This window comes from Rhinolophus sinicus, chromosome X (genome assembly GCF_036562045.2).
Source record: "Rhinolophus sinicus isolate RSC01 chromosome X, ASM3656204v1, whole genome shotgun sequence".
NCBI lineage: Eukaryota > Metazoa > Chordata > Mammalia > Chiroptera > Rhinolophidae > Rhinolophus > Rhinolophus sinicus.
Window position 1 is genome coordinate 58557818 of NC_133768.1, and position 21243 is coordinate 58579060.

The 21243-nt window shown below is 37.1% G+C and overlaps 1 pseudogene; it reads right to left on the bottom strand.

The window, feature by feature from the left end:
• Positions 1–19453, bottom strand: part of LOC109437601 (60 kDa heat shock protein, mitochondrial) — a 111432-nt pseudogene extending 91979 nt beyond the window's left edge.
• Positions 19454–21243: the final 1790 nt, after the last annotated feature.

Below are 21243 nucleotides of genomic sequence, written 5' to 3' on the forward strand. Positions count from 1 at the left end.
TCATTCAGTATAAAATTGGAAGTCATTTACATTACTCAGTAATGGAAGTCTTAGAAATGAATAAGTTTTCCAAGGGACATAGTAACCCTTCATTATTACTCATGTGTGTCCAGGACTAAACCCTAGTCAAAATGCAACATGTCTGTTTTAATATGTATATTGAGTTAGTTTTTTCATCTTGATATGTGACTGTACAGAAAAATAAAGTGATTGAACAGGAAGAAACCTGAAAGAGTACCTAGGTCATGGTTTTTACCCTTTTAAGGTCACAGATATTTTTTAAATATGTGAAAAATACATAATTTTTTCCACAAAAATATACTTGTATGCACATATACAGGAAATGGAGATTCATGTGCCATCCCCAGATCTATGCATATCAAATTTAAGCCCTTGTTCTAGTTCAATATTTTCGCTCCATAGCTTAGTACACTGAGTCCAAACAAGGGAAATTACTGCTCAAAGCCATAAATATTATATGTGAATATAACCAGGCAATCAAGAATTAGATGAATATTTTTGAGATGGATACAGGCTATATTTTGAGGCATCTCCACATCTGTGTACATGGATAGAAGAGCAATGGAGAGCATAAACTATTGAACAGACCTGCTGTGTTCACATCCAATATTCATAATTCTGTAATTCAGGGTTCTCTCAGAGAAGCAGAACCACTAGGATATATAGAAAGATAAATGATGATAATGATAGATCGATTGATCAATCAATCACTAGCTAGATATTAAGAGATAGAGATAAACAAATGATACATTTCTTAAGGGTATTTGACCTTTTATAATTGTGTAAACAGCCTATTCTTTTTGCAACTGATGCTGGACCTTGAATTCGCAGGGCAAGTATTTGGAAAGGGAAGATGGATACAAAGTAGGGGAGACCAAGAGCAAATGGAACCCATAAACATGAGGAAGGACCACGTGAGGGAAGACTGATACCCATGTCATTTCTTCTTTCCTCTCAGTTTGATGTAGATATCATACAGAAGCCATGTATATTTGTCATGAAGATAAACTCACAACCTAGTTCAAGATTTGGAGAAGCAAAAGAAAGGTCCACAAGAAGGTGGGGCGCTTGCAGGCCAACTGCTGCCTCAGAGTTACCATAGAAGATCAGCAGCAATGTGTATAAGGTACAAAAGAGCTCCTTTCTAAATCTCCCAAGAATTTCATTTGTGGTGCACCCTATCAAGCAATATACAGAAAAGCAATTTCTGAAAAATGTAGTTCAACCTAGCAAAGCAGGCACATTAAAAAAGTCCCTACAAACACAAGCTATGTCTCTTGGCGAAAATCAATTTCAATATACTAATATTTAAAATATGAAATATGATCATATTAATCCCATAGTATTGTTGCAATGATCAAATGAGAATATGTAAAGAGTGTAGCACAGTGCCCAGAATACACTTTACACTCCATAAATATTAATTTATTGGATCACAAATTCACTGATATTACCGAAAAATTTAGTTTTGCATTTTCTCTTTAATCAAGACTAATTTCATCCTATGCCCCCTAGATAGATGCCTCAGTCCACAGCTAAAATTATACACTTAGACGAAAAGGAAAAAAAAATTAACCTGTTCAAAGTATTATATTTTTATTTTATTTATATTTGTCATTTTTTGTTTCTCTGTTACTGTCTTTTTATTATATATGTATATGAGGTCTGACAATTAAGTTCATGAGCTTGTTGCAACGATGTTGCTAACCTTTTTTGATATCAGAAGGATTATTCATTATAAATTTGTATCAACTGGACAAACAGTTAACCAAGTTTACTATCTGGAAGTGCTGAAAAGGCTGTGTGAAAAAGTTAGAGGACCTGAACTTTTTGCAAATAATTCATGGCTCTTGCATCATGACAATGCACCAGCTCACACAGCACTGTCTGTGAAGGAATTTTTAGCCAGTAAACAAATAACTGTTTGGAACACCCTCCCTACTCACATGATCTGGCAACCACTGACTTCTTTCTTTACCCAAAGACAAAGGAAATATTGAAAGGAAGACATAGTGATGACATTCAGGACATCAAGGGTAATAGGACAACAGGTCGGATGGCCATTACAGAAAAAGAGTTCCAAAATTGCTTTGAAGGGTGGACTAGGCACTGGCATTGGTGCATAACTTTCCAAGGGGAGTACTTCAAAGGTGACCGTAGTGATATTCAGCAAATGGGGCACGTAGCATTTTTCTAGGATGAGTTCGGGAACTTAATTGTTATGACCACATATATATATATAATTTTTGTTCTCATTATCATTGCCTGAAATGTCTTCTCTTTTCTCCTGTCTAATCAAAGGCTTCCCTTTTATCCACTTTTCACTCGTAATGCAACTCTCCATCACTGGGTTCAGGATTATCTGACCTTCTACACCATATTGAAATGTTTACCATGCATATTTTTTGCCACATGCATTAGCATTTTTTGTTCTATTTCTTTAAACTATGCCATTGGGATTTTGATGGGGATTGCATTGAGTCTGTACATTAGCATTTTTGTTGTATACTTTCATATATAATTTTATGAATTGACTTTTACATACTATTAGTGTTGGATCTCTAACTGGATTTTAAGTTTCGGAGGGGAAGGGACAAAGTCTAACATTTCAAGTATTTTTATGCACTGAAGGTTAACATATTGACTGGGATAAAAATATTTTATGACAGACCAAAGAAAGTAGAAAGTAAATAAATTCATGATGATAAAAATAATTTCTTTTATTTTGGGTGGGGTGTTTGAAGATTTTTAATGATAGACTGAAAAATACAAAGTACATTCTATTCACTTTATTTATTTATTTTTTTCAATTTATTGGGGTGACAGTCGTTAGTAAAATTACATAGATTTCAGGTGTGCAACTCTGTATTACATCATCTATAAATCACAATGTGTGTTCACCACCCAGAGTCAGTTCTCCTTCCATCACCATATAATTGATCCCCCTTACCCTCATCTCCCACCCTCCACCCCCCTTACCCTCTGGTAACCACTAAACTACTGTCTGTGTCTATGCATTTTAGTTTCTCATTTGTTTGTCTTATTCTTTTGTTGTTTTTGGTTTATATACCACATATCAGTGAAATCATATGGTTCATTGCTTTTTCTTTTTTTTTTTAATTAAATTTATTGGAGTGACAATTGTTAGTAAAATTACATAGATTTCAGGGGTACAATTCTGTATTACATCATCTATAAATTCCATTGTGTGTTCATCACCCAGAGTCAGTTCTCCTTCCATCACCATATATTTGATCCCCCTTACCCTCATCTCCCACCCCCCAACCCCCTTACCCTCTGGTAACCACTAAACTATTGTCTGTGTCTATGAGTTTCTGTTTCTCATTTGTTTGTCTTGTTCTTTTGTTGTTTTTGGTTTATATACCACATATCAGTGAAATCACATGGTTCTCTGCTTTTTCTGTCTGACTTATTTCGCTCAGCATTACACTCTCAAGATCCATCCATGTTGTCACAAATGTTCCTATATCATCTTTTCTTACCACCGAATAGTATTCCATTGTGTATATATACCACAACTTCTTTATCCATTCATCTATCGAAGGACATTTTGGTTGTTTCCATGTCTTGGCCACTGTAAACAAAGCTGCAATGAACATTGGAGCACACGTGTCTTTATGTATAAATGTTTTCAGATTCTTTGGGTAGATACCCAGGAGAGGGATTGCTGGGTCATATGGTAATTCTATTCGTAATTTTTGAGGAACCTCCACACTGCCTTCCATAACGGCTGCACCAGTCTGCATTCCACCAACAGTGTATGAGGGTTCCTTTTTCTCCACAGCCTCTCCAACACTTGTTACTATTTGTCTTGTTGATGATAGCCATTCTGACTGGGGTGAGGTGATATCTCATTGTGGTATTTGCATTTCTCTGATGATTAGTGATGTTGAGCATTTTTTCATATGTCTATTTGCCATTTGTATGTCCTCTTTGGAGAAATGTCTCTTCAGGTCCTCTGCCCATTTTCAATTGGGTTGTTTGGTTTTTGTTGTTGAGTTGCATGAGTTCCTTGTATATTTTGGATATTAGCCCCTTATCGGAGGCACTGTTTGCAAAAATCTTCTCCCATTCAGTTGGTTGCCTCTTTATTTTGTCGATGGTTTCTTTTGCTGTGCAGAAGCTTTTAAGTTTCATATAGTCCCATTCGTTTATTTTAGCTTTTACTTCCATTGCCTTTGGAGTCAAATTCATAAAATGCTCTTTGAACCCAAGGTCCATAAGTTTAGTACCTATGTTTTCTTCTATGCAGTTTATTGTGTCAGGTCTTATGCTTAAGTCTTTGATCCATTTTGAATTAATTTTGGTACATGGTGACAGATAGCAGTCCAGTTTCATTCTTTTGCACGTGGCTATCCAATTCTCCCAGCACCATTTATTGAAGAGGCTGTCTTTTCCTCCATTGTATGTTTTTAGCTTCTTTGTCAAAATTATCTGTCCATATTTATGTGGTTTTATTTCTGGGTTCTCAATTCTATTCCATTGGTCTATGTGTCTGTTTTTCTGCCAATACCATGCTGTTTTGATTATTGTAGCCCTGTAGTACAAGCTAAAGTCAGGAGTGTGATACCTCCAGTATTGTTCTTTTTCTTAAGATTGCTTTGGCTATTCAGGGTCTTTTGTGGTTCCAAACAAATCTGATGATGTTTTGTTCTATTTCTTTAAAAATGCCATTGGGATTTTGATGGGGATTGCATTAAATCTGTATATTGCTTTGGGTAATATGGCCATTTTAACTATGTTGATTCTTCCAATCCATGAGCACGGAATGTCTTTCCATTTCTTTGTGTCTTCTTCAATTTCTTTCAAAAATGTCTTATAGTTTTCAGCATATAGGTCTTTCACATCCTTGGTTAAGTTTATTCCTAGGTATTTTATTCTTTTTGCTGCAATTGCAAAAGGAATTGTGTTTTTATTTGTTTTTCTGAGATTTCATTGTTAGTATATAGGAATGCAATGGGCTTTTGTACGTTGATTTTGTAGCCAGCAACTTTACTGTATTAGTTGATTGTTTCTAATAGCTTTTTGGTGGAGTCTTTAGGGTTTTCTATATATAGCATCATGTCATCTGCAAAGAGTGATAATTTAACTTCTTCATTCCCAATTTGGATGCCTTTTATTTCTTTCTCTTGCCTGATTGCTCTGGCAAGGACTTCCAACACTATGTTGAAAAGCAGAGGTGATAGGGGACAGCCCTGTCGTGTTCCTGAATGTAGAGCAAAGGGCTTCAGTTTTTCACCATTAATTATGAGATTAGCTGAGGGCTTGTCATATATGGCCTTTACTATGTTAAGGTATTTTCCTTCTATACCTATTTTACTAAGTGTTTTCATCATAAATGGATGTTGTAGCTTGTGAAATGCTTTTTCTGCATCAATTGATGTAATCATATGATTTTCGTCCTTTATTTTGTTTATGTGATGTATCACATTGATGGATTTCCGGATGTTGAACCATCCTTGTGCCCCAGGGATGAACTCCACTTGGTCGTGATGAATAATCTTTTTAATGCATTGTTGTATTCGATTTGCAGAATTTTGTTTAGGATTTTTGCATCTGTATTCATCAGAGAAATTGGTCTGTAGTTTTTTTGTGTTGTCCTTACCAGGTTTTGGTATTAGGGTAATGTTGGCCTCATAAAATGAGTTAGGGAGTACTGTCTCTTCTTCAATTTTTTGGAAGAGTTTGAGCAGGATTGGTATTAGATCCTCTTTGAAGGTTTGGTAGAATTCACTAGTGAAGCCATCTGGTCCCGGACTTTTGCTTTTGGGAAGGTTTTGGATGACTGATTCAATTTCGTTACTGGTGATCGGTCTGTTTAGATTTTCCAGTTCTTCATGGTTCAGCCTTGGAAGGCTATATGTTTCTAAGAACTTGTCCATTTCTTCTAGGTTATTGAATTTGGTGGCATATAGTCCTTCATAGTATTCTTGGATGATCCTTTGTATTTCTGTGGTGTCCGTGATAACTTCCCCTTTTTCATTTCTGATTTTGTTAATTAGTGTCTTCTCTCTTTTTATCTTAGTGAGTCTAGCCAAGGGTTTGTCAATTTTGTTAATCTTTTCAAAGAACCAGCTCTTTGTCACATTAATTTTTTCTATTGTCTTTTTGTTCTCTATTTCATTTAGTTCTGCTCTGATTTTTGTTATTTCCTTTCTTCTGCTGACCTTGGGTTTCACTTGTTCTTTTTTTCTAGTTCTTTAAGGTGTAACATGAGGTTATTTATTTGGGATTTTTCTTGTTTCTTGAGATAGGCCTGTAATGATATAAATTTCCCTCTTAAAACTGCTTTCGCTGCATCCCAAAAATTTTGGTAGGATGTATTTTCATTGTCATTTGTTTCTATGTATCTTTTGATCTCTCCTCTAATTTCTTCTTTGACCCAGTCGTTCTTTAAAAGTATGTTGTTTAATCTCCATGTATTTGTGTTTTTTCCTGCTTTCTTTTTGCAGTTGATATCCAATTTCAAAGCCTTGTGATCAGAGAATATGCTTGGTATGATTTCAATCTTCTTAAATTTGCTGAGGCTGATTTTATGTCCCAATATATGGTCTATCCTTGAGAATGTTCCATGTACACTAGAAAAGAATGTATAGTCTGATGTTTTAGGATGAAGTGCTCTATATATGTCAATTATGTCCATTTCATCTAATGTGTCATTTAGGGCTGCTATTTCGTTATTTATTTTCTGTTTGGATGATCTATCCATAGCTGTCAATGATGTATTTAAGTCCCCTAGTATAATTGTGTTTTGGTCAATTTCTCCCTTTAGTTCTGTTAGTAGTTGCTTGGTATATTTTGGTGCTCCCTGATTGGGGGCATAAATATTGATGACTGTTATGTCTTCTTGTTGTATAGTCCCCTTTACCATTATGAAATGTCCATCTTTGTCTCTTGTTATCTTTTTCACCTGAAATTCTGTTTCATCTGATATCATTATGGCTACACCTGATTTTCTCTGGGTACCATTTGCTTGGAGTGTCAATTTCCACCCTTTCACTTTGAGTCTATGCTTGTCCTTGTAGCTGAGATGTGTCTCTTGGAGACAGCATATGGTTGGGTTTAGTTTTTTGATCCAATCTGCTACTCTGTGCCTTTTTATTGGTGAGTTCAGTCCATTTACATTTAGGGTGATTATTGATATGTGAGGATTTCCTGTCATTCTATGTTTAGTTTTCTGGTAAGGCTGTGTCTCCATTGTTTCTTTGCCTTTTTGTTGTTGTCTATTATTTTTGTGTGGTGGTATTCTATGATGTTTCCCTCTGTTTTTTCTTTTATTACAGTATATATTTCAGTTCTGGAATTTTTTTGAGTGGTTACCCTTAATTTTATGTAAAAGAAAGTTTGATGTTTAGAGTATTCCATTTTCTTCAGCACACTTACTTTCTCCATTCCCATATTCCATTCCAGGCCTTTACTCTCCCCCTTTTTATATTTTGGTTGCCACAAATTGTCCCTGTTGATGGTAGTCGAATAGCCTCCTTTATTATTTCTTGTAGTGCAGGTCATGTATGAGAAAATTCCCTCAGCTTCTGTATGTGTGGAAAGGTCTTTATTCCTTCTTAATATCTAAAGGATATCTTTGCTGGATATATTATTCTTGGCTCATAATTTATCTCTTTTCATAGTTTGAATATTTGGTTCCACTCCCTCCTGGCTTGTAGAGTTTCTGCTGAAAAATCTGATGGTAATCTAATGGGCTTTCCTTTGTAGGTTACCGTCTTCTTTTCCCTGGCTGCCTTGAGGATTCTTTCTTTGTCGTTGATTTTAGACAGCTTCAATACAATGTGCCTTGGAGAAGGCCTGTTGGGATTGAGGTAATTAGGTGTTCTATTTGCTTCTTGGATTCGAGGATCCAGTTCTGTCCACAAGTTTGGGAAGTTCTCATCGACAATTTGTTTGAATATATTCTCTGTTCCTTCTCTCTTTCTTCTCCTTCTGGTATGCCCATTATTCTTATATTGCTCTTTCTGATGGAGTCAGAAAGTTCTTGTAAGTTCTTTCATTTCTTTTAAGTCTCAAGTCTCTTTCTTCTTCCATCTGTGTCATTTCCAGGTTTCTATCTTCGATGTCACTGATTCTTTCCTCCATCTGGTCAACTCTACTACCTAAGCTGGTTATTTCATTCTTAATTTCTTCTATTGAGTTCTTAATCTCCAGAAATTCTATTTGGTTCTTTTTAAAATTTCAATCTCTTTCGTAAAATGCTCATGTTGTTCTTTGATTGTGTTTCTGAGTTCATTAAACTGCCTTTCTGTGTTTTCTTGCATCTCGTTGAGTTTTTCAGAACTGCAATCTTGAATTCTCTGTCATTTAAGTCACATATTTCCATATCTTTAAGTTCCTTTTCTGGAGACTTTTCACTTTCTTTCTGAGCTGTCTTGTTGCCTTGGTTATTCATGGCAATTACTGATTTATTATTTCTCTTCCTAGACATCTACAGGAGTGGCTTCTGCAACAGGTTGATAGGAAGAGGTCTTTCTTTTGTTTTCCAGTACTTGTTGGTAGAATGTTTTATTTTCTCTCCGACTGCAGCCTTTTTTTTTCTCTCACATGGTAGTGCTATGTTTTCTCTGCACTATTCCCGCTTCTCACACAATGGGGGGATTCCCTGGGAGACGGGCTTCTCCTCTGTTAATAGTTCACCTGGGTCACAGGGCGCAGTGTCGGTGTGAGTATGTGGAGAGCTTTTGAAGTTTCAAAGCTCTTCCTGCACCAGATTCAGAGCCCGTATGTTTCAGCAGTTCTGTTTCCTCCTGCAGGGATCCTCCCAGATAGGTGGGGCCAGAGGCAGGGTAAGTTGTGAGAGGTGGCCCAGAGCAATGGCGGAGACCACCACCACAGCCAGTCCTGCTTCCACAGCTCCCTCCTCTTGCTGGAACTAGTTGGGCTGCGAATCTGTGTCTGCGGTCCACAGTTTTCAGAACAGCAAATATTCTGTTCTTTTGATCTGACACTGCTACTGTTCCGCTTCTAGAACCAGGCAGGTGGAGGCGGGGCAAGCTCTGGGAGCGTAGGGAGGGGGCGGCTAGTCTCAGTACGTAAGTTTCCATTCTCTGCTCGGCAGTGAGGGCTTAAACCACCGTTTTCAGCCTTCTTCCCTCAGTCTTTTCTCCGAGGTTTCTGCCGTGAGCCTTGGGTTCAGCCATGTTATATGCTGCCCCCTCAGCCCTGTGGACCATAAACGAAGTCCTAGCATTCCAAGTTCTTCCCTCTCCCACAGCTGCTGTAATTACTGGATACAGCGAGCTCAGAGCACTGAGCTCGGTCTGCATCTTGCGCTCGCTCGGTTCAGTCTCCGCACTTCTCCCTTCCCTCCTCCCCCGCTCTCGCGATTCGCCCACCTTTAGGTGAATTCAGTAGTGGGCCTCTTTGTCTTTCCTGTCTGCTCTGCAGGGAGTCCTTTGTGGAGTTATTGTTGTTTGATTAGTTGTAAATTCCAGGGTAGCTTTACAGAGGCTCACCTCACCCCGCCATTTTGATCAGAATTTCTTTATTCTAATTGCAACTTGAGCGTCAATGCAAAAGGTCCAACTGAACAATGTAATCAAGAGAACATGCCCCTTTAATAAGAAGGTATCAATTTTATGATATCTGCTTTTAGGGATCAAGAGGTATATGCAGATTTTAAGTAACACATTATGTGTGTGTGTGTGTGTGTGTGTGTGTGTGTGTGTATATATATATATATATATATATATATGCATTATAATATATATTTTTAATTACAATTGACATATAATATATTAGTTTCAGGTGTACACTTCAGTGATTAGACATCTTACACAACTTGCAATGTGATCACCCTGATAAATATAGTACCCATATGACACCATACATAGTTATTACAATATTACTGACTATATTACTTATGGTATTCTTTACATCTCTATGATTACTTTGTAACTACCAATTTGTACTTTTTAATCCCTTCTGCTTTTGCACTTACCTGCCGAAAACCCCTCCCAGCTGACAACCATCAGAATGTTCTCTGTATCTATGAGTTTGTTTCTGTTTTGTTTCTTTGTTTAATTTGTTCTTTAGATTCCACATGTAAGTGAAATCACAGGCATTTGTCTTTCTGTGTCTGACTCCACTCAGCACAATACCCTCTAGTCCATCAATATTGTTGTTGATGGCAAGATTTCACTTTTTTATGGCTGAATAATATTCCATTATATATCTACCTCTCCTTTATCCATTCATCTATTGATGGACACCCAAGTTGTCTCCTTATCTTGGCTATTGTATTAGGTTGGTGCAAAAGTAATTGCAGTTTTTGCAATTATTTTTAACCTTTTAAACTGCAATAACTTTTGCATCAACCTAATAAATGATTTATTAGGTTTTGCATCAACCTAATAAATAATGCTGCAATTAACATATAGATGTATATGTTTATTTGAAGTAGTGTTTTGGGTTTCTTTGAAAAAATACTCAGAAGTGAGATTACTCGGTACTCCTTTGTTTCTTATTATAGCTTTTGTTTCAGTCTGTTCTCTCTGGTATAGGCATTGCTACCACAGCTTTTTTTTTTCAATTTTCATGAAAGATCTTTTTCAATCCCTTTACTTTCAGTCTTTGTGTGTCTTTTGATCTGAAGTGAGTATCTTGTGGCAGCAGATGCAATGGTCTTGTTTTCTTATCCATTTAGCCACCCTATCTTTTTATTGGAGAAATTAGTCCATTTACATTTAAAGTAATTATTGATAGACATGGAGTTATTGTCATTTTATTACTCATATATCTATCTATTATATCTATATCTAGCTATGTCTATCTATATCTATATATGTCTCTATCTATGTATCTATCTGTCTATCTATCTATCACCTATACATATATATTTGTCTTACAGAAGTCTCTCTAACATTCCTTGTAATAGTGGTTTGGAGTTGATGAACTCCTTTAATTTTTTCTTGTCTGGCAAACTCTTTATCTGTTCTTAGATTATAAATGACAGCTTTTCTGGGTAGAGTAATCTTCGTTGTAGTTACTTGTTTTTCATCACTTGGAATATTCCATGCCAGTCTATTCTGGCCTACAAAGTTTCTGCTGAGAAATCAGCTGACAGTCTTATGTGAGCTCCCTTGAAGGTAATTAACTGCTTTTTTCTTGCTGCTTTTAAGATTCTTTCTTTGTCTTTAACCTGTGGTATTTTAATTATGATGTGTCTTGGTGTAGGCTTCTTTGGGTTTATCTTGTTTGGGACTCTTTGCACTTCCTGAGCTTGTATGTCTATTTCCTTCACCAGGATATGGAATGTTTCCATCATTGTTTCTTCAAATAGGTTTTAAATTCCTTGCTCTCTCTCTCTTCTCCTTCTAGTATCCCTATGATGTGAATGTTGGTACACTTGATATTGTCCCAGAAGCCCCTCATTTTTTGTAATCTGTTTTTCTTTTTGCTGTTCTCATTGGGTGTTTTCCACTACTTTAACTTCTAAATCACTGATTCGATCCTCTGCTTCATCTAAATCTACTGTTGATACCCTCTAATACATTATTTATTTCAGTTACTGTATTCTTCATCTATGACTGGTTCTTTTTTAAGTTTTTTTCTTATCTCCGTTTTAATGTTTCTTATCTGTTTGTTGAAGTTCTCTCTGAGATCATTGAGCACCCTTATAGCCATTGTTTTGAACTCTGCCTCTGGTAGATTGCTTGTCTCCATTTTGTTTAGTTCCTTCTGTAGAACTGTGTTCTGTTTTTTCATTTGGAACATGTTTCTTTGTCTTCCCATTTTGGCTGCCTCCCTGTGTGTGTTTCTATGTATTAGGTAGGGCTGCTATGCCTCCTGGTCTTAGTAGAGTGGCCTTATGTAATAAATGTCCTGTGGGTCCAGTGGTAGAAACTCTCTGGTCACCTGAGCCAGGTGTTCCAGGTGTGTCCCTTGTGTGGGTTGTGTGTGCCCTCTTGTTGTAGTTGAGCCTTGGTTGCTGTTTGCATATCAATAAGAGGGATTGACCCTAGGGCTAATTGATTGTGAGGACTGGTGGTGACTACAATGGAGGAACTGTCATGCAGGGGCTGGCACTATGGAGCAGAATGCATTTTAGAAGGGCTCTGGTGCCTTTCTAGAGTGCCCTTTGGATGTGTCACCTGTGGAGGCAGATTGGTGGTGCTTTGGCGCAGTCCAAAGCTGCTCACTGGGCTTGCCATTCCTGGGGCCTTCTGGGAGGGGCTCTGCCTCAAGCTAAGTTCAGCTGCCACCTTTTCCCTGCCCAGGGTCACCTGACATGAGCCACAAACTAATCCACAGATGGCTGCCAGTGGCTCTGAGCTTGGAGGTGCCTCAAAGAGCCAAGCTGTGAACTGAGGCCTGCTGTCATTTGTGCCAGGCTTCAGGCTGCTCAGCAAGAGGTACACAGAATACTGAGGCCAGATACCCCTTGTGTGGGGTTTGTGAACCTTTCAGAAATTTTAGGGAAGTCCACAGCATGAACAAAGACAGGCCATTTATATGGAAATTCCACTGGAATCTGCTTGGGTGTGCCCAAATGTTGGGTGGGGCAGGGTCTCAGGGAATCAGCAGGATGGGGAGGAGGAACAAACAGTATTAGTCAGGTTGGTGGAGACTCAGATATGGTGACTGCCTGCATTTGCATGCCAGAGAGGGGTAGGCTCTCAACAAAGAAATGATGGATTCTGCCAGCACTTCTGTCTGGGAGAAAGCTGCTCCTCCAGTCCTCACCCTGAAGCCAGATAATTCAGGGTGTCCTCGTATGTACCTGGCATTTTTGAGCTGCTGACCCACTGCTGGAGCTCAGAGCAAGTGAGTTTGTCAGTGAGTAACCCACATGTGGGCACTTTAAGAGGAATGATTGGGACTCCAGTAGCCCTCTGTCTTACTCAGCTACAATTTCCACTGTCTTTTACTGTCAGAAGTTATGGGAACTTCTCTTCCTGTCATTGCAACCCTGGGCTTGGGAGCCTGGTGTGGGGCTAGGACTCCTTGCTTCTATGGGGACTTCCACAGCTGAGATATTCCTCCTGATTTTTAACCACCACATGTAGGTATGGGACCGGCTCATTCCATGTCTGTACCCCTCCTACGAGTCTCAAGGTGGCTTCTTCTGTATGCTCTTAGTTGTAAGACATCTGTTCAGATAAACTTCAGGTGATTCTCAATGATGGTTTTTCTGTAGTTCAGTTGTAATTTTGATGTGTTCATGAGAGGAGGCAAGCACAGCATTTACTTCCTCTGCTATCTTGACCAGAAATCTAAGTAACACATTGCTAAGACAACCATGTATATACCATATGTGCCAGTAAAAGACAAATGTTTTGTTGTTCTTTAGAAATACATTTATGTGTTGTTGTTGTTTTTTTAATTTTTAAAAAAATGTACTAAATTTATTGGGGGTGAAATTGGTTATTAAAACGATATAGGTCTCAAGTGTACAATTCTATAACATCATCTATATATTGCATTGTGTGGAGAATTGACTTAGGTTGCTTTTAAATATTTATTTTAATTGGCTCTGGGAAAACCATAAATAGTGCATTGTATACAAACAGATTATATAACTTATACAACTTATTTTTGGCTGATATGTTTTACAGATGAGATGAATAAAATAAAAATATAAATATCTAAATTAACTGATAAGTTTTTAAATATCTAAGTTGTGGCAAAGTACCAACAAAAATGCCTTACTAGGAATATTCAGATGCTGTCAAAACAACTTAACAAATTTTCTATCTCCCAAGTCACAAACTTTCTGAGATAGATAGATGATAGATAGATAGACAGACAGACAGACAGACAGACAGATAGACAGATAGATATAGAAGTAGAGACATAGACATAGATATAAATATGGATATCTGTGTCATGGCATACACAACAGAAATATTTCTATATCTGTATCTATCTCTATATATATCATCTATATCTATCTCATGACATACACAGTATAAATTACTATATTTTATTATATCTAAAACTCCATAGACTGTTATATGGACCATTATTTTATGTACTCCTAAGAATAAGAAAGTATTGCCGATTAAATATTTATCTCATTGATTATGAGTGCATTCCAAATTCAGAGATGAGAAAAGTATGAAAAAAAAATGTGTCTTAGAATTAAGAAATAAGGTACCTTCCCATCTCTCACCACACACCTTAAAGGATACCAAAAATTGCTGGGATTAAGTACTCTCAAGTGAGAACCTTATTACTTCCATAGATTTATAATGCAATATGTAGTTCTTAATATTTAACCTTAAATTCCTTTCCTTTCATGGCTATAAACTCAAATATTTCTATTCTTCCATTTCTACTCAACCCCCCACCCCACACCTCTTTGAAGTGTGCTTTAAGCAGAAGGAGAATAATTGTCTAATCTCACTTCTGACGCTGACTTTCTCTTAGGGACAAATGCCGTCAGTCTCATCACTTAATGTTGCAGCTTCTCTCTGTATGAATAAAACAATGCACCTCATCATTATTTATACACTACTTTGAAGGGGAACAAATGCTCTCTATTTATTTTTCTAATTATGATATTTATAATTCCAAAAAGACATGGCATTTAAGCTGGATGAAAACCATTTTAATGATCACTTTATCAGTCTCTGAAGGACTCACACAAAGTGGTTGAAAGGGTATAACAACTGATTACAACACAAATATGCATGTGGCTGTCTTTGAACAGGCTTACCTTCCACCGGATTTCAATTTACCTGCATCTCTGCTATGCTTTTGAAGCTGGAAACTTGCAGCCTGTAAATTAATGTCCCTTTTTAAAAATTTAAGCACAAAATGACTATGAAACAATTTTTGAGGAGAATTAAAAACTCCACCCATTTTCTCAGTTCTCTATTCAACAAAAGTTTCTTATTTTTAACCATTTTTTAAACCATGGTTCATACTGACCTGAAGTAAGATTTTAATTTAGCCAGCAAATCAGTTCCCATTCTCCTTTTAGTAAAAAGAAAATTTTGAAAACATTCTTTTTTTTGGACATTCACTCACTTTCCTTCACAATTTATCTAACTGGATCATTATCAGAAATCAATGATTCTTATTCTTTTAACAAGTCCATTTACGTTCTCACATAATTATTTCACCACATCATTATAACTGCTTCATCTTTTTTTTTCTTTTCATAATAGATCTGTAACTTCATTTGAAGAAAAACCCTTCGCATTCATATCACATAGCCTTTTTGAAACTCAGGAATGTGTAAAATGACCTCTGAAATTTCTGCCCTTTGGAACATAAAAGCTTAAGATTTTATATATATATAAAATAAACACACATATAGATGTATAAATGCGTTTAGGGACAGTATGGCAAGTAGGTGGATACTAATGAAAACAGACTCTATAAGAGTACTCCAACCTTTGAAGAAAACAAGAAAAGATAGCATTCTTATCCCTGAATCATTCATTAGTCAATTTTTTTAGGGACTACTAAAGGGTTTCTGCTTCAATAAGCAGTCTTGTGTTCACATCTTTTACTCTAGAATTAGAAATAGAAACTTTACAGCATAAAGAAGGGAAGATGAGCTATATCAACAAATTTTTGGAAGAGAGAATTCCAGAGACCCTTCAGAATCTGAGGCAGATATGACAGAGGTCAAGAATGAAAGGTGGTATTGAAACATAGCAAATGTTTGAAACTCTGCATATGGAAGAGTTGAGGCTGTCAATACGTGCACACCTTTCCCTAAGTGTAAAGAAAACTATTAGTCTAGTTATTCTCAGGCAAAAAAGCACAGCATCATTCTCTTGAGAAATTGAACCATCTGAGAAAGCAAAGGTTTCTGCCATGGGTTTTACAAACCCAGAGTAAAGTACTCCCTATTCTGCCTTGCATGGGGGACGTGAGGGGGAATTGGTGAGGCCATTGCCTGACATCCAGTTCCTCACTTTCTCATGGTTAATAAAAATATATTTATAACTATATTTATTACCCAAGTGACCAGATACATGTACTACTTATCTGAGAAATCAGGCCTACATAGAAAAGAATAGAAGGAAACCATCCCAACCAACTAGATATTTTTTAGTAAATAGCAACAGACAATTAAAGATCACTAAGCAAAGGAAGCAAACCCTCATTGTGAGTAATAAAGATCAATATGAACAAAAACTATCCCCAGAATTTTTTTAATTAAGGAAAGAAAGTATATGCACAGAGCATTTTGATAAATTATTTCATTCATGAGACAATAATACAATGTTGTTTAAAAATGCCAGAAATTAAGGAAATTTCTTAAAGCTTAAATATAGAATTTCCAAAATTAAATTTTAATAGAAAAGATGAAACATGAAGTTGGAGAAATCCCTTAGTATAAAAGAAATAAAGACAAAAATTATGAAAGAAAAGAACCATAAATGACCACTGTACAAAGTAAAACTTTTGACATGTAGGAGCACTGGAGATAAAAGAAAGGGGGGGCAATTTAAAGAAAAAAATAGAAAAGAATAAGCCACACATAAAGATGGAAACTAGTCTTCAAGATTGAAAGATGCAAGTGCAAAAAACTTATTTCTTAATTTAGGCACTTACATCTATAAATTTCCCTCTGATAACTATTTTGTCTGCATTCACTTATATATGACATTATAAAGAATATGCATATATTCCACAAAGTCTTCAAGATTTTATATATATATATATATATATATATATATATATATATATATATACACATATATATGTATATATGTATATACTTATACATATATGTGATATTATTATAAGGAATTAGGTCATGCAATTATGGAAGGTGACAAATCCAAAATTTACAGTGTAGTCAAAAGGTTGGAGACCCAGGAGAGCTGATGTTACAGTTCCAGTCTGAAAGCCAGCAGGCTGGAGACACAGGAAAGCTGATGGCACAGATGCAAAGGCAGTCTGTTGGAGAATTTCTTCTTGCTCATGAGGCCAGTCTTTTAATTCTACTTAGGCTTTCAACTGATAGATTAGGCTGAACCACATTATGGAAGGTAATCTGCTTATTCAAAGTTCATTGATTTAAATGTTAATCCCATCCAAAAACACACTGAAATTTGACACATAAAATTAACCTTCACAAGTTTTGATATGTTATGTTTTCATTTTCATTTATCTCAATGTATTTTCAAAATTTCTTAAAGATTTCTTCTGTGGAACCAAACTAAAATGGAGTCACTTTTATCAGGGACAATATGGAGATGGTCAATGTAGGTGCATAAAGGAAACTTAACCTAAATTTACCAGAATTTACACCTCTTCTCTGAAATCAGCATAGGACACCAGCCCATCCCCAAATGCCAAGTCTGTTCACATCATCTCTGGACTTCCTTGTTCCCTGACTCATCTACCCCGATCTAAATAAAGAGAGCAGTGGGCAACTAATCAGCTGAAAAAGCCATAGCCTTGAGTTTCACGAATTGCAGGTTGAAAACCTTGCAATAAACTCATCCTTCTGCTTCATTATATTCCATATGCAGTTTTGTTTCTGACATTTCTTAGTGTCAGACATTTCTTAGAGACATTTCTTAGTAGCAGCATCCATGGTGACTTCCCTCTGGACTTTGGACACAGTAGTAGTACCTGCAGAGCATGTTAGGCTCCCTTCTAAAACTGATCTGGAGCTGCCGGAAGTAAGCTCTTTCAGATTCCACGTTCCAGTTCCTGGTGTTGATAACCCTCCAAGATTTTTTTGTTTTGTTTTGTTTTTGCAAGTTTGTGTATTCCTAGTGCATTCTACTGTCATGTGGTCTTGCCAACCTAAAGAGTCTGCAGTTCCCTCTGGAACTGTCATTGATGTCTCTTTTTGTCTAGATGGTATGATCTAATAAAAGATAGTTTGTAAAAACAATGGCCACTTTGGGAATCTTTTGACCTGAGTAAGTTAGTTTCTCTGTGCAGTAAATTTTAACCAAAAGGATTCTAATTTAAACAACTACATTGGGTCATGTATACCTCATGGCCTTCTCTTGGCCAATCCACTGTACCTTCTATTTGGTTAATGCTGGTGTCCACAATTTCGTCTTTTGGTTACTGTTGGTTTATATTAATGTGCACATGATATAAAGGAATAATATATCTGTTGTCAATTGTAATCTCATAAGTCAAAATAGTAAAACTGGTGGGCATGGGTTGAACACTTAAAAGCTATTAGAGCACTTGCCACCTAACTGTAAGACTCCCAAGCTAAGACATATTAGTCACAAAATGGGTTAGATTGACACTAGGTCACCTGCCAATCTCAAGAAAATTTCCATGCAATGAGGTGAGGTACACTGAAAAGCACCACAGAATACCCAAACTAGCAGTACATTCCTCTTAGGTATTAATTTGGCTCTCAGAGATCCAAGACTTAGCTAAAGAAATGATATCCTCAAAGAAATAAAATAAAATATGTAGGAATAAATCTAACCAAGGAGGTAAAAGACATGTACTCAGAAAATTATAAGACATTGAAGAAGATACAAATAAATAGAGGCATACACCATGCTTATAGATAGAAAGATTTAAAATATTTAAATGTCCATATTGCTCAAAGCAATCTACAGCTTCAATGCAATCCCTATCAAAATACCCATGTCATTTTTCACAGAACCAGAATAAATTATCCTAAAATTTATATGGAACTAGTAAAGACCTTAAATAACCATGGTAATCTTGAGAAAGAAGTACAAAGTTGGCGGCATCATGCTACCTAATATCAAACTATACTACAAGGCCATAATAATAAAAACAGCATGGTACTGGCATAAAAACAGACACACTGATCAATGGAACAGAATAGAGAGCCCAAAAATAAACCCATGCATATAAGGTCATTTAATGTATGACAAAGAAGGCAAGAATATACAATGGGGTAAAGAGAATCTATTCAATAAATGGCATTGTAAAAATTGGTCGGATATATGAAAAAAAAATGAAACTGGACTACCTTCTTACTCCATATATAAGAATAAACTCAAAATAGGTTAAGGACTTAAATGTAAGACCCAAAACCATAAAACTCCTAGAAGAAAACATAGGCAGCAAACTCTCTGACATTGCTCTTAGTGATATTTTCTTCTGATATATCCCCTTAGGCAAGGGAAAGGAAAGAAAAAATAAACAAATGGGACTACATTAAATTAAAAAGTTTTTGCTCAGCAAAGGAAACCATGAACACGGCCAACGGCTGGCACAGTCCTGCCACTTCCAGACACTCCACTTCCAGCCTCGGCCGCCCCCGTGGTCCCAACCCAACCAGCCCGGAGCCCGACTTCATAGGATTAGCGGGAATCAAGTTGGACTGAAGAGGACCGGGGTTGTTTGAACTTGGCCCCCACGAGCCCACGGTTGACTTAGATGTAGGGGGCCAAACAGTGATTTTTATGGTAGATACCAGAGCAGAACACTCAGTAGTCACCATACCGGTGGCACTGCTCGGGGACCTCAGAGTCACCATAATGGGAGCCACCGGGGATCAAGCTAAGAGCCAACCGTTCTGCCAGGCTCGGACTTGTAAATTGGGAAACAAAGAAATACATCCCGAATGAAAGAATAGGAGAAAACTCCAGAAAAAAAAAAAATTCCAATGTCTATTTTTAAGTTGCATTTTCATGATTTTAGGATATTTGCTTTTTAATTGTTTTATTTTTCATTTTATTAGTTATACCTGCAGAAATTAAGTTAAACCATTATGTAAGCTCTATATTAAAGAATAGCATACACAAAAATATACGTAGGCTATTTCCACAGGATTAAATGTTTGTTTCTTAAGTTACCAGAAGCCCAAAGAACATTGCCTGGAGTACAGGTGTTACCAGAGAGTGGGCCCTCCTCAGTGCGGTGTCCAGGTTCTTGGTGTCTCGAGCAAAGAATTGAACTAGAGACCAAGGTAAAGTAGTGAAAGAGCAGTTTATTAGAAGAAAAAGTACACTTCAAAGAAATACCGTGTTTCTACGAAAAATAAGACCTAGCCAGACCATCAGCTCTAATGCGTCCTTTGGAGCAAAAATTAATATAAGACCTGGTATTATATTATATTATATTATATTATATTATATTATATTATATTATATTATATTATATTATATTAGACCTGGTCTTATATTATAGTAAAATAAGACCGCGTCTTGTATTAATTTTTGCTCCAAAAGACGCATTAGAGCTGATGGTCTGGCTAGGTCTTATTTTCAGGAAAACATGGTAGAAGCAGGCCAGAGCAGAAAGTAGTGGCTCAAGGTGGCATTATTATGAGAAAAAGTACACTCCAAACGGTTTGGAGTGGGCCGCGAGCAAAGGCAAGTCTAAAGAGGCTCAAAGGGCTTGGACTGGGGAGGACTTAGAGTTTTTATCCTTTTTTCTCTAGAATGGGCTGTTCCTTTCGGGGCAGGACCACTTGATTGACACCTGTGATTGACAAGAGGCTATTACCACATCTTTTTAGACTGCGCATGTTCCTTCCCAAAATTCAGTCTGTTACAATAATATTAATGAACTTCCAGGCATATGTATGATATTATAATAATGGTATAATGAGGCCCAGGTGAAATGAAGGTCATTGTGGCCTTTACTGTGCAGGTGTGAGTGGCCAGTTTAATCTAGTTGGGTATTTTGTACCCATGTGTTCCTCATGGGGTGATGTAGATGATGTTGGATCTGTGGGCAGTTTCTGGGTGTGGACCAGGATCGTGTCTCATGAGACCGAAGAATGGAAACATGGACCCAGGAGAGGCAGAGTTTTAAAAAGAGTATAGTTTATTGAAAGCAGAGTTAGAACTGCCGATTGGGAGGGGGTCCCAAATAGGGGTGCCCAGTGACTGAGGCAACAGCTCTTACTTTTATACCTTCCCTTGCCTGTTTGGGGAAGGGGAGCTGTTTGAAGAAGGGGACTGGTGCCTTCTAATGAAATTCTAACTAACTTGTCTTAATTGTATCTGTGGGGGCAGAGCCCCAGAAAGTAGTTTCCAGGCTCTCGGCCTCACATAGACAGGTGCTGGCTCAGGTAGTAAATGGCCATCAACTGTGATTGCATGGCCATCAGCTGTGGCTAGTTGGCTGTCAGCTGTAACCAGTGAGCCATTGGCCACAATATAACTGCTGTGGCTGTGCTAGGAGGGAGAGAGGAGAAGAGAGAAAGAATGGGGGCTAGCAAGAAGATGGCGGCTGGGCTGGCAAGCGTGGATGGCGGTTTGCGGACAGTGTGGATCCAGCCTCCATTGAGAGTATAGTGCCGCCAGAGAGAATATAGTG